This window comes from Stegodyphus dumicola, chromosome 1 (assembly GCF_044657685.1).
Source record: "Stegodyphus dumicola isolate Sdum_Otavi_A_Nest chromosome 1, ASM4465768v1".
In the NCBI taxonomy this organism is placed as follows: Eukaryota; Metazoa; Arthropoda; class Arachnida; order Araneae; family Eresidae; genus Stegodyphus; species Stegodyphus dumicola.
In genome coordinates, this window is record NC_140768.1 from 157918074 (window position 1) to 157933104 (window position 15031).

A 15031-nucleotide genomic window follows, 5' to 3' on the forward strand; every position below is an offset into this window, starting at 1 on the left:
GAGGTTATTTTTACTTAATCATATTTTAGGAAAATGCTAAAACTTTAGTGTATGTTTCCAAACTGCCCATGTCTTTTATGCATGCAAATAAAAATATTGTTTTTCTTTTTTATTTTAATATAAGATAAATTTTCCCAATTTCATACACTTCAGATCAAATTAATAAAATAAATTGTTAATTCAAAGTTCAAAACAGCATTCAAAGTCTGGAGCTTAATGAAATGACAATTCTCTTTCAGTATTGTCAGTGTATGGTGTCTAAAACTCAGGACTAGTCACCTGGTGAAGTACAGGTGATATAATTTTTAGAATTCAGGAAGTTACTTGATGGCAAAATCTTGAAGATATATAGATTACACTGGGAAGCTAGTCAGAACGTTCTCTTCCTGTTTTAAACCTCTTGCTACTGAACAAGGACCAAAATTCTTATGCATACATGACATGTTCTTGTATTGCCTTCTTTATAGATCTTAATAAATTTTAAAACAAATTGTAGTTATATTCCTTTGAAGACTTCTATTTCTTAATTATTATAAAAATAAAAATGAAATAAAGATATAAAAAAGGATACTCATTATTGTTGAAGTTTTAATGTGAAAGATAAATTAAATATTGAATACACTGAATTATAACTTCTGAAAACTGGCAATTACAGTCAAAAGTCGTTAATTCGGACCTCAAGACTAAAAACTTTCTGCGCATGCTCATAGACGTTTAAGCGTGCGCGTAAGACCTTTACGGCTGCGAATATACATGTGCGCATGCGCATAAAATGTTTACGCATGCGCGTTTAATGTATAAGTAAAAATTACCTAATTATCTATTTCAGTTAATGTTGCAGATTGCGTTGTTCTTTAATCTTCGAATTGGATCCGGCTTATTATTTTTTGCAGACTGTTAGAGCAATTTTATAAAAGTAAGCTTGAACTTCCGATTATGTCAAATAGATTTTCCGATATATATTTACTAATATGTAAAGGATCTACAAAGCGAAAGTATGTTTCGAAGTCCATTAAACAGAAAGTGGAATTGCTGCAAAAAATGGATAAAGGCATATCTTTTGATTATCTAATCATTACGAAATATGTCTATCAATTTCACGCTGCTCTGCGGGGGAAGGGAAACGACACAGCGCGCAATGAATTGGAAGTTGATCTGTCAGCACTATCCTTATCTTCAGGGCAGATGTTTTTATTTTATTTGGCTTATAATTCTTTACTAAATGTAGTATTTCATCTCGATGTACTCCGCCTTTGATATGATTTAAATCAAGTTCCTCGTCATTATAATTCGCTTCCGATAGTGTCTCAGAGGTTATTGAAAACAAAAAAATTTCGATTGACAAATTAGTCGGTATTCTCGACACAGCAATTATAGGACTTGAACAGCGGAACTTTGTAACTAAGCAAGAAATTATATCTGTTTAATAGAATTAAAGAGAAAGTATTATCACATGAAACGAAGCAAATTAAACAACTTACATTGAAAGAAATGTTTAATAAAGTAAACAAATAAATATTTAGCTTTTTCTTTTTCTAAATTTTGATACCCTTTAGATCATAATTGCGCTTTATTTCATAAATTACGGTTTCATATTTTTAATTTTATAATTTCTGCATGCCATCTTACCAGATTTAAACTGATGATCTATAATCCGGAATCGCCGAAGTCCCGACAAGTCCGGATTAACGACTTTTGACTGCATTATGCAGCAAGGATGATAAATACTTCAATAGAATAACAAAATGTAGCCTAATGAAGATTCAAGAAAAAGATTAAGAAATGCTCATGTTTTTTATTACATTGTTCCTTAAGCTAAAAAAAAATTTAAAACTACCGCGAGTGATTTGTTTTCTCATAAGCTCAAGATTTGATTATCTCTGAAAACAATCATCTTGCAGAGGTAAAATGGCAGTATCGAATTAAAAATTCTAGTGAATCCAAAGGAAAATGAAATAAGTTTTGTACACACACTGCAGTTAAAAAAAAAAAGTTGGGGTTGGATAAAAATGCACTTGAGTTACATATGCGCCATTAAACTGACATTTCAAGTTTAATAATTAAACGCAAAAACAAATTTAGATGGAAAAATCAAAATTTTATGTATACACACACACACAGGGGGGAGAGTATGAAACTTATTTGTTTATTTTTATTAACAACAATTTATCCTTGCACTGTAATACATAAGAATTATAACTATCTCTGCAATATTCACTAAATGGAAAAAATGAATAAAAGTTTAGATTAGGATATTTGAATACAGCAAAGAACACGAGGGCTATCTGCCTCCCCTAAGGAAAAATGGCTCACATTTACGTTACACACAGGAAAAACCATACAGCCAGTACTTTCACCTATGATCAAACTTCCAACATTCAGTAGTCTTAACTACTCAGCTACGTGTGGGACTAAATCAATAATCAGAATTAATATTTAGATATTCTATGACTTGAACCTAAGTATAATATATAGTGTTCATTAAAATGTTTTAGGTAAATCTAATATATATATATATAATTAAAAAAAAACTTAAATGTTTCATTTACTGATATTTTATGTATGAAATATATGTCTTTTAGAAAAATTTTAATTTCTTAGATAAGGAGAAGTCTTTTGGGTAAAAAAAACAGTATGTCGGGGTTCTCCATCCACACATTAATAGTTCAAAGCACATTGAAATCATTAGAAATGGGCTAGCCGTAAAGGTGGTTTTGTGGTTTCTCTAGATCCTAAATAGAATACCAGCCATAAAGGTAATTTTTATCTTTAGATAGTTAAATCATCGTGTGCTTTTTCATAATCATTAAATGTTATGTTACAGAAATTTAGGTCAGTTATCTAATTTGTGATTATATTGCTCAAATGTGTAAAGCTTAGTTAAAATTTTGATTTAAGCACAATATCAAGATACCACACTATCTTGAAATTTTAATTATATCAGTCTTTGGAAGTTTTAAGGTATTTATTTTTTAAATGTGTGAGTAGTAAACTAAGACATATCCATGTCATAATATATTTTAAGCTAATAATGAAATGCAAGATCATCACAAAGAAATTGGATTATTTTTATAATTTAACTCAGAAACATTAAATCATTATTTAGCATTTTAATGTACATTTTTGAATAAGAAACTTGATTATACACAGATCTAATGCTTTTTTAGAATGAATTATAAATAATTAAGGACATTAGCACCTCCTCAGCTGGAAATGGAACCAAAATTAAAGAAACCACAGCACTAATAATTCTGTTATTAAATCAGCTATTAAATAACAAATATAATTACTAATTTTTCAATAATTTAAAGTGATTATAAAAATATTTCACACTATAATATAAATGTTTCTCTCTAAAAAATGGCAAAAGCATTAAAATTATTGACTAGTTTTTGAACAATTAAGTACTATGTGACGTCATTAGATTATTTTGAAGCAGGAGGTGTGAAAAATGTGCAATGTTCTCACAGGAACCCTGGAATTCTCGAATACATATCGAGTCTGTTTTCAATTACACCATGAAGACACGTGGAAGGACAGGAGAAAATGCTTTATAACTATCTTAGAAGTAAATGATCAACAAACATTTTGAAAGGAACAGAATACATCTACAAAGAATATATCAGGACAAACTGGTACTATTTGAGTTGATCTTCATTACTAAAATAACCTTAAAATACAAGTTCTAGTAACCCAGTAGAAACATTAAATCATTATTTACCATCTTAATGTACATTTTTTAAAAAGAAAATTAATTATACTGTAGGGTTTATATTTATTTTAACTAACATTTATTTTAAGTTTAAACTATCTTTCCTGTCAAGCCTTACTTTCCCCTGGAACTGCCAATGCCAGAATATGTAAATTTTAGTAGAACGCGCAAGCATTCAAATAATCAGCGGAAGTATTCTGATTTAAATAGGAAGGAAACAAGTTCGGTGTGTGATATTCTTACTTAGCGAGCGCGGAGGTAGTTAGCGAGAATTGAAGAACCCCGCGTTGCGGCGTATGTGCTTGGCGGGAAGTAGTGGTAATCGTTCCAGTGAGCTTCAAGTCTGCTGAATTAGCAGCGGTATTGTAAAACGCGGTGAGTTAGTTATTTTAGAGAGCCTCGTAGTTAGAATCTTGTCTTTACTTTCTTTTCAGGTTATTATATTTATTTGACTGCCAAGTTGGCACAGTCTGTAAGCGTCAAGAGGACGCAATTGTAATTTATTACGTTGAATAAAAAGGGACTTAAACCCTTCACAAGGCTCTATCTTTTATACAAGCTTTCACAGTCACCTCTTGGTTGCGTGCAAGTTGGAGGCGCGCAACGTTATATTGGCGCCCGAACACTTATCGAACTGAAATGGCCGAACACTGGATGGAAGCCGCTGGACAACACCAAGAAATGACAACTCAGTTAGAAGGATTTGGATTCCTGGTCCAGACTTTGAGAGCATCAATCAAGCCAAACGTCCATTTCGACGGAAAAAATTCGGTGGCGGTATTTCTCGAAGGTCTAGAAAACCACTTTCAGCTCTACCCTGTGCCTGAAAGACAAAAAGTTGCCATCGCCACATCAGCACTAAGAGGACAGACCGCGCTATGGTGGGAAAATATAGGCAAATTTCTTCTAGGTGAATTTGGAAGCCCGACGTATACATTTGAAAATTTCAAAAAATCGTTAGTAAAGGCCTTCCCCATAGTGAAAGATCGCGCACGGCTGGAAGCCGAACTATATAGTTTCTATCAACGGGATACAGCACAATTGACGGACTTTATTTTACGAAAAATCAAGCTAACGGATATGCTGTATGGGAAAAAACCCGATGCGGAGATAATTGAAATAATATTACCAAGATTGTTACCCGCTGTCCAAGACTACTTTGAAATTAGAAACCCAAGCACATTGCAGAAACTTTACGAATTGGCGGTGAAGTTTCAAAATCGCAGAATAGCGGAAAGAGCGAGAGGGGAAACATATTCTAAAAGTACCCGAAGGAAGGAGGAAACCAGAAATGGAAATCGCTCATATGGGGGAAAGAACTATCAAGCTAACGCATCGAAGGTCAAGGCCCAAAAAGAAAATTCTAAAATAAGCATCCGCGTACCCAGAAGACACAGATTGAAAGGAAAGCTTTAAATGACTAGAGGGGCCTGTGAAAGGGAGGGTCCAGACCCCGGAAGTTTTAAAAAAACCCTCAAATAGACATTTAAACACGGTCATCGTAAAAAACTCACAGCTACCAATTATACAAGTCCTGGTTGGCGATGTACCAGTAGAAGCCCTCATCGATACAGGAGCAGAAGGAAATTTTATGAGTGAAAAGTTCTTCAAAAAGAATTTTTATAGGATACGACTATTTAAAACCAGAAATACGGAAATTATAGCGGCGCAAGGAAAAACATGTCACTGCATCGGGAAATTATCATTAAACTTACAGGTAAAAGAGGAAAATTTCAAAGTATTAATTTTTGTGGTGAAACACCTGCAACACTCTCTTATTTTAGGTATGGACTTTTTAAGGGCCGCGAGGGCCAAATTAAATTTTCAAGATAGTTCCGTGGTGTTGGAGATGGACCAGAGGGTGGTGGAACCTGTGGAGACACCTGAATTGGACCTTAGCCATCTGAATGACCAGGAAAGTAAAGCAATACAGCAAGTGGTGAGTAATTTTTCTCATTTGTTTTCAGAAAAACCAGGAAACTGCCAGATCGTGACTCACAAGATTCAATTAAATGCCGAAAAACCTTGTAGGACTAAACCGTATCGTTATGATAAACAAAAAGACCTAATCATCGAAGAACATATTCAGGAGATGTTAAAGAATAAAATAATAACGCCCATAAATAGTGAGTACGCGAGTCCAGTCGTACTATGTAGGAAAAAGAACGAGTTTCCTCCTTCGGATAAAAGGGCTTGGAGGTTTGCTATCGATTACAGAAAACTAAATAGCATTACTAAATTTCCAGTTTACCATTTGCCGGTTATAGACGAGATCATTAGACAGATCAAATCGACAAGATATATGTCTACTTTGGACTTAACGTCTGGCTACTATCAAATAGCTATGAGACCCGAAGATATACACAAAACCGCGTTTATAACAAAATCGGGCACTTATGCATTTTTACGCATGCCCTTTGGGTTGTGTGGGGCCCCATCAACATTCCAGAGAGCTATGGACATTGTTCTAAAGCCTGTCCTAGGAAAATCAACTTTAATTTATCTAGATGATATAATTATAACGAGTAGTACGTTGGAACAACACATTAATGACCTCGAACAAGTTTTTAAATTATTAAAAGAGGCCGGTCTTACAATTAACGCCTCAAAATGCAAGTTCGCAACTAAAGAACTTAAATATCTCGGTTATAAAATTTCGCAAAAGGGTATAGAAACGCAAGATTCAAAAATAAAAGCTATTAAGAATTTCCCACCGCCCAACACCGCCAAGAAACTTTCGTCTTTCCTTGGATTATGTTCTTACTATCGATCTTTCATAAAAGAATTCGCTAATATTGTTGAACCACTCTTAGTAATCAAAAGAAAAAAGAGTAAATTTACGTGGACAGCGGAAGCTAACACAGCTTTTGAAAGATTAAAAGAAGCGCTTATTAATGCCCCTGTTTTAAAATTCCCTGAGGGGGACGAAAACCTGGAAATTGCAGCAGATGCGTCAGACTATGCGGTGGGGCGGTTCTTATGCAAAATAACCATCCGCTGGCATTTTTTAGTAAAACATTGAATCAGACACAAAGGAATTATACAGCTACAGAAAGAGAAACATTAGCCGTATTAATGGCTGTACACAAATTTCGAGTTTATTTCGGCAAATCGCCAGTAACAGTCTTTTCGGATCATGCGGCTGTTGGTAGACTTTACTCGGGAAAAAGCTAACGCCCAGGTTAATAAGATGGGCTTTAAAACTCCAAGAATATAATATCACAATAAAATATAAACCGGGTAAGGAAAACAATGTAGCTGACGCACTTTCTCGTATAAAACTGGACGATGAAGGAAATGAACTTAAATGCGCTGTGTTGACTTCAAAAATTTTAGATTCTAGAGATACGATTATTACTGAACTGAAAGCTGATCCTGAATTTGGAAATATCTATGCATATTTGAAAGACCCCGAAAGCTTTGAGCACACAGATATCGATGCGATAAGAAATAGAGCAAAAAACTATGAAATAATAGATAATTTATTATTCTATACGAAAACAACAAACGAAAATCTTGACTACAAACCAGTCATCCCAGCCTCGCTTCGATTAAGCATTTTGAAGGAATTTCACGACGCGAAAACAGCGGGTCATTTAGGGGTCAGAAAGTCTTTAAAAAGGGTACGCGAGGCGGTATATTTCCCGCAATTATACAAAATAGTAACGGCGTATGTCAGGTCCTGCAATCAATGTCAGTTAATAAATGATATTAATTACAGCCCGGCCGGGTACTTAAATAGCATTCGCGCTACATTTCCGAATGAAATTTTAGGCATAGATCTTCTTGGTCCCTTCCCCCAGAGCGAGTTAAATAAAAATCGTTTTCTTTTAGTAATAGTAGATCATTTTTCAAAATGGACAGGAATTGGTCCACTTAAACGCGCGTCAGCCAAAACAGTCGCAGATGCATTCTTACACAGATACATTTTAAAATACGGTGCACCGATAAAAGTCATTAGCGATAACGGAAAACAATTCATTAGTCAAATATTTGAAAACATATGCAATGGACTTGGCATACGCCATATCAAAATGGTTCCGTATAGACCACAGGCTAACATAGCAGAAAGAGTTAATAAAAATATTGTAAAAATAATTCGCAGTTACGTTAGCACACATCACAAGCGCTGGGATGGCTACATAAATGAATTAGCTTATGCTTTAAGAACGGCACATCATGATACTACGGGAAAAACTCCAGCAGAATTATTTTTAGGCAGAAAGTTAATTACGCCTTTAGATAAATTATTCTTTGTGCAACAAAGAGAGCAGGAGTTTAAACAACAAGATGTGCAAAAGTTGATTGATCAGGCGCTTAAAACCTCGGATACGGCAAGAAATAGACAGAAAATTTATTATGATAGAAAACGCCGTGAAGCAGATTTTAAAGTTGGGGATAAAGTATTGAAGCGGAAATTGTCTTTATCAAGTGCCCCAGACAATTTTATGGCAAAGCTAGCTCCAAAGTTTGAAGGCCCCTATGTAATTCAGGAAATCAAAGGAGTAGTCTTATATCTTAAAAACGAGAGAGGGCAAATCTGTAAAGCAAGTCCCGACCAGGTGAAAAAATACTATAATCCAAATGATTTTGAAATCCTTAAAAGTTTCTTGCAGGACTCAAGTCTAAACGAAGGTTCAGAGACTACAACAACTATTCCACCACCCAAGAAACAGAGAACTGAAGAGAGACCTAGCACTTCTACAACCCGGACGTCGGTATCAAAAAGAAAAAATGATTTTCAAACTCCGGCGTTTAAGAAAAACAAAAATACAGATGAACCGGGTAAAGAAACCGTGGTAAAGAGAAAAACACCACCTACAAAGGATAGCAGGAGAAATTACACATCAAGGAGAACGCGCACACGGCCACAGAGTCAGGTGCCAGCAAGGCCGCCGTTCCGGAAACTGAAACGCCAACAGGAGGCACAAAAATACGAAGAAAATCAAGAAGAAATTCAGAAGAAATTCAAGAAGGACTCGAGACCGGAGGACGTCAACACCAGCCGTCCCAGGGAGAAACGGTAAGGACAACAACCAGACGATTACTCCGCCAAGAGGCCAGCATGTAGAGGACGCAAAAGAAAAAGCAACGTGGACGACACTCGGAGATCAATAAGGAGAAGATTGACATCCATGAAACCTCTAACTTGGGATCAATTTTGCCAAAAACGGATGACGGAGTTTCAAGCATCGAAAACTCAAAGATAAGTTAAAACCTTCTATAATTTTTTTTTTCTCTTTTGTTCCGAAATGTTATGCATAAGTACGAAGTTCTATGTTTTGACGAAAGTCAATATGTCTCGGTTGAGACTTAGTTTTGTTTTACTTTATTTAGCTAAGGCAAAACTATTATTTTCTTTAAGTGTAAAAGCTAAAAACAAGCATTTTCTGTTGGTCGAAAGACTAATTCTGTTATGTTAAAGCCAAAATTTGGCCGAAGATAAAAATAACTTCGTATTCTTGTATTAATAAGAATTTTAGTTTCAGTGCCGCCAGCTTGGCGAAGAATGAGTAAAGTAAAAATTTATTTTCTCTTATTCATTTTATGGTAAATTGTAAAAAGCATATGTATTAAATTTTGTAAATGTACGTAAATACTTGAATATTATGTAAAAGTAGAATTTAGTCTAGAAGCATAAAATTGTAGATGCTAAAAGTGAATGCTTAAAAGCAATGAAGTCAAAATTTAAGTAGTAAATTGTAGATAAAGTCATGCTTTAGAGCGAAAGCCTGCATGTTTAAAGATGAATGAGGGGGAAGTTAGAATGAATGTGTTTTGTAGGGTTCTCCACCTACATTTGAATTTTTAAGACTATTAAAGTAGCTCATTGAGTTGTAGAATGTCGAGTAAGGTGTGTCTATTTGGTCGTTGAATTCTAACAAATCATGGTGGTTAGGGGAAGTGTTGTAAGACTAAAACACGAATATTCCCGTTTGACACCACACACGGTGGAGAGCCAGGGTAAAGTTAAATTAATGCTTGAAAAATTGAATGAATGTGAAGTAAGGAATAACTAAGAAAAACGAATCGTTTAAAAACAAAAATTTATTGTGTCAAGGAAGTGTAAATTATAATGTATGTAGAAAGATACTGATACTTATTCCTTCCAGATGCTGGAAGGAAAGACCAAGATTGATTGATGAAGTCCAGGAAAAGTTGCTGTAAGAAGAAAGCTTTGTAACGAGCAACAGAATTTTAGTATAATTGTTACATAAGATTTTTTTTTTTTTTTTTGTGTGTAAACGAGGTTCTCGCCAGTTAATTCAGAATTAGATAAACTTACAACAGGTCGTTTGTAGGACCTGCTTCCAAGTTTTCCAAATTCTGGCAGCGGCTAATGTAGGGTTTATATTTATTTTAACTAACATTTATTTTAATTTTAAACTATCTTTCCTGTCAAGCCTTACTTTCCCCTGGAACTGCCAATGCCAGAATATGTAAATTTTAGTAGAACGCGCAAGCATTCAAATTATCAGCGGAAGTATTCTGATTTAAATAGGAAGGAAACCAGTTCGGTGTGTGATATTCTTACTTAGCGAGCGCGGAGGTAGTTAGCGAGAATTGAAGAACCCCGCGTTGCGGCCTATGTGCTTGGCGGGAAGTAGTAGTAATCGTTCCAGTGAGCTTCAAGTCTGCTGAATTAGCAGCGGTATTGTAAAACGCGGTGAGTTAGTTATTTTAGAGAGCCTCGTAGTTAGAATCTTGTCTTTACTTTCTTTTCAGGTTATTATTTTTATTTGACTGCCAAGTTGGCACAGTCTGTAAGCGTCAAGAGGACGCAATTGTAATTTATTACGTTGAATAAAAAGGGACTTAAACCCTTCACAAGGCTCTATCTTTTATACAAGCTTTCACAGTCACCTCTTGGTTGCGTGCAAGTTGGAGGCGCGCAACGTTTTAATACAGAAATCTAAAGCTTCCTTAGAATGAATTATAAATAGCTAAAGATGTCAGCATTTTCTCGCCTAGCACAGGAAACCATAAATTCAAGAAATCAGTGTTGCCTACTCTGCTATTAAATCAGTTGAACGTTAAAATTTTAATCTTTAATTTGCACAGATTTAATCAATATATATACTAATTTTTCAATAACTGGAATAAAATCTTTAAATCTGTTTATTTTTATGGAGTCAATCAACAGTTTATTTTTGTATTTCTTATATCAAGTGCCCAGAAAATATCCAGTATGATCGTTATGTATTAGTTTCTATACTATATTAACTTATTAGTTGTATTTTGCTGTTTAACTTGAAGAGAAAAATTAAAAAATTAAAATAAATGATAATTAGCTTTTAGTTGCCTTTCATTTTTTAATTAATCTCAAATCAAATATAGTTCAGTTTGCTTTATAAATGAAGCTAGCTATTCAACAGAAAATTCTTCAGTAAAGCATGTGAGTGCTATTTGTCAAAAAAGAGGAGTGCTTTTGTAGAGGACTTTCTAGAGGAAACTGGTTGGTATCCAAGTTAAACATTGGAAAATTGCAAACATGCTTATGTAGCCAACCCTTTCGATTGGAATCCAACTCAGGTCAACTATTAGTATTCAATCAACTATTAGTATTCAGTAACTTTAGTGCTTGGCCACTGATGGGATCCAAATCAAGCATATGTTTAATTATTAAAATGAGCTATTGAACAGAAAATTCTAAAAGAAACGATAATTACTTATCCAAAACAAAAGTAACATAAATTTATCCAAACCGTTTTAATTTGTTAATTAAAGGAGATTTAAACAGTTTATTTATAATTTAAAACCATGCAATGTGATTTCTTTGTAGAGTTGCGCGCCTCCAAATTGCACGCAACCAAGAGGTGACTGTTGAAACTGGAAATAGACAGAGTCTTGCTAAGGGTTTAAGTCCCTTTTTATTCAACTTAAGAAGTTACAATTGCGTGCTCTTGACGCTCACAAACTACGCCGACTCGGCGGTAAAATAAAAATAAGAACCTGAAAAGAAACTAATAACAAGACTCTAACTACGAGGCTCTCTAAAAGTAACTAACCTCACCGCGTTTTACAATACCGCTGCTAATTCAGCAAACTCTGAATATCACTATGAACGATTAACTATTCTCCAAGGCAAGCACACAGGCCGAAAGGCGGCTTTCTTCAATTTCTGGCTAACTACCTCCGCGCTCGTGAAGTAAGAACAGCACACTTCGAACTCGTTTCCTTTCTATTTAACTCAGAATACTTCCTCTGATAATTCGAATCCTTGCGCGTTCTACTAAAATTTACATACTCTGGCATTGGCAGTTCCAGGGGAAAGTAAGGCTTGACAGGAAAGATAGTTTAAACTTAAAATAAATGTTAGTTAAAATAAATATAAACCCTACATTTGCCGCTACCAGAATTTGGAAAACTTGGAAGCAGGTCCTACGAACGACCTGTTGTAAGTTTCTATAATTCTGAACTAACTCTCGAGAACCTCGTTTACACAAAAAAAATCTTATGTAACAAATTGTATACTAAATTTCTGTCGATACTTATAAATCTCACTTCTTACAGCAACTTTTCCTGGACTTCATCAATCAATCTTGTTCTTTTCCTTCCAGCATCTGGAAGTAATAAGTATCAGTATCTTTCTAAATACATTATAATTTACACTTTCTTGACACTGAATAAATTTTTGTTTTTAAACGATTAGTTTTCCTTAGTTATTGCTTAATTCACATTCATTCAATTTTTCAAGCATTAATTTAACTTTACCCTGGCTCTCCACCATGTGTGGTGTCAAACGGGAATATTCGTGTTTTAGTCTTACAACACTTCCCCTAACCACCATGATTTGTTAGAATTCAATGACCAAATAGACACACCTTACTCGACATTCTACAACTCGATGAGCTACTTTAACATTCTTAAAAATTCAAGTGTAGGTGGAGAACCCTACAAAACACATTCATTCTAACTTCCCCCTCATTCATCTTTAAACATGCAGGCTTTCGCTCTAAAGCATGACTTTATCTACAGTTTAATACTTAAATTTTGAATTCATTGCTTTTGAGCATTTTACTTTTAGCATCTAAAATTTTATGCTTCTAGACTAAATTCTACTTTTACATAACATTCAAGTATTTACGTACATTTACAAAATTTTAATACATATAATTTTTACAATTTACCATAAAATGAATAAGAGAAAATAAATTTTTACTTTACTCATTCTTCGCCAAGCTGGCGGCACTGGAACTAAAATTCTTATTAATACAAGAATACTAAGTTATTTTTATCTTCGGGCAATTTTTGGCTTTAACATAACAGAATTAGTCTTTCGACCAACAGAAAATGCTTGTTCTTAGCTTTTATACTTAAAGAATATAATACTTTTGCCTTAGCTAAATAAAGTAAAACAAAACTAAGTCTCAATCGAGACATATTGACTTTCGTCAAAACATAGAACTTCGTATTTACGCATAACATTTCGGAACAAAAGAAAAAAAAAATTATAAAAGATTTTAACTTATCTTTTGGTTTTCGATGATTGGAACTCCGACATCCTCTTCTGGCAGAACTGCTCCCACGTTATAGGTTTCATCGACGTCAGTCGTCTCCTTAGTGTCCTTCGACTGTCGTCCCTGTTGCTTTTTCTTTTTCGCCCTCTGCATGCTGGCCTCTTGGCGGAGTAATCGTCGGGTTGCTGTCTTTTCCGTTTTTCCATTGGACGGCTGGTCTTGACGTCCTCCGGTCTGGAGTCCTTCTTGAATTTCTTCTGTTGTTCCTGGTATTTTCGTTCCTCCTGCTGCCGTTTCAGTTTCCGGAACGGCGGCCTCCTTGCACCTGACTCTCTGGCTCTGGGAGAGTTCTCCTTGATGTATAATTTCTCCTGCGATACGTTGTAGGTGGTGTTTTCCTCTTTACCACGGTTTCTTTACGCGGTGCATCTGCATTCTTGTTTTTCTTAAATGCTGGAGTTTGAAAGTTTTCATTTTTTCTTTTTGGTACCGTCGTCCGGGTTGTAGAAGGGCTAGGTCTCTCCTCAGTTCTCTGCTTTTTGGGTGGTGGAACAGTTGTTATTTCTGGACCTTCTACTTCTTTTAATCTTGAGTCCTGCAAGAAACTTTTAAGGATTTCAAAATCATTTGGATTATAGTATTTTTTCACCTGGTCGGAACTTGCTTTACAGATCTCCCCTCTCTTGTTCTTAAGGAACAATACGACTCCTTTGATTTCCTGGATTACATACGGGCCTTCAAATTTTGGAGCTAGCTTTGCAGTAAAATTGTCTGGGGCACTTGATAAAGACAATTTCCGCTTCAATACTTTATCCCCCACTTTAAAATCCGCTTCACGGCGTTTTCTATCATAATACACTTTTTGCTTATTTCTTGCCGTATCCGAGCTTTTAAGCGCCTGATCAATAAGTTTTTGCACATCTTTCTGTTTAAACTCTTGCTCTCTTTGTTGCACAAAGAATAATTTATCCAAAGGCGAAATTAACTTTCGGCCTAAAAATAATTCTGCTGGGGGTTTTCCCGTAGTATCGTGATTTGCCGTTCTTAAAGCATAAGCTAATTCATTTATGTAGCCATCCCAGCGCTTGTGATGTGTGCTCACGTAACTTCGAATTATTTTTACTATGTTTTTATTCACTCTTTCTGCTATGTTTGCCTGTGGTCTATACGGAACCATTTTGATATGGCGCATGCCAAGTCCATTGCATATGTTTTCAAATATTTGACTAATGAATTGTTTTCCGTTATCGCTAATGACTTTTATCGGTGCACCGTATTTTAAAATTTATCTGTGTAAGAATGCATCTGCGACTGTTTTGGCTGACGCGCGTTTAAGTGGACCAATTCCTGTCCATTTTGAAAAATGATCTACTATTACTAAAAGAAAACGATTTTTATTTAACTCGCTCTGGGGGAAGGGACCAAGAAGATCTATGCCTAAAATTTCATTCGGAAATGTAGCGCGAATGCTATTTAAGTACCCGGCCGGGCTGTAATTAATATCATTTATTAACTGACATTGATTGCAGGACCTGACATACGCCGTTACTATTTTGTATAATTGCGGGAAATATACCGCCTCGCGTACCCTTTTTAAAGACTTTCTGACCCCTAAATGACCCGCTGTTTTCGCGTCGTGAAATTCCTTCAAAATGCTTAATCGAAGCGAGGCTGGGATGACTGGTTTGTAGTCAAGATTTTCGTTTGTTGTTTTCGTATAAAATAATAAATTATCTATTATTTCATGGTTTTCTGCTCTATTTCTTATCGCATCGATATCTGTGTGCTCAAAGCTTTCGGGGTCTTTCAAATATGCATAGATATTTCCAAATTCAGGATCAGCTTTCAGTTCAGCGAT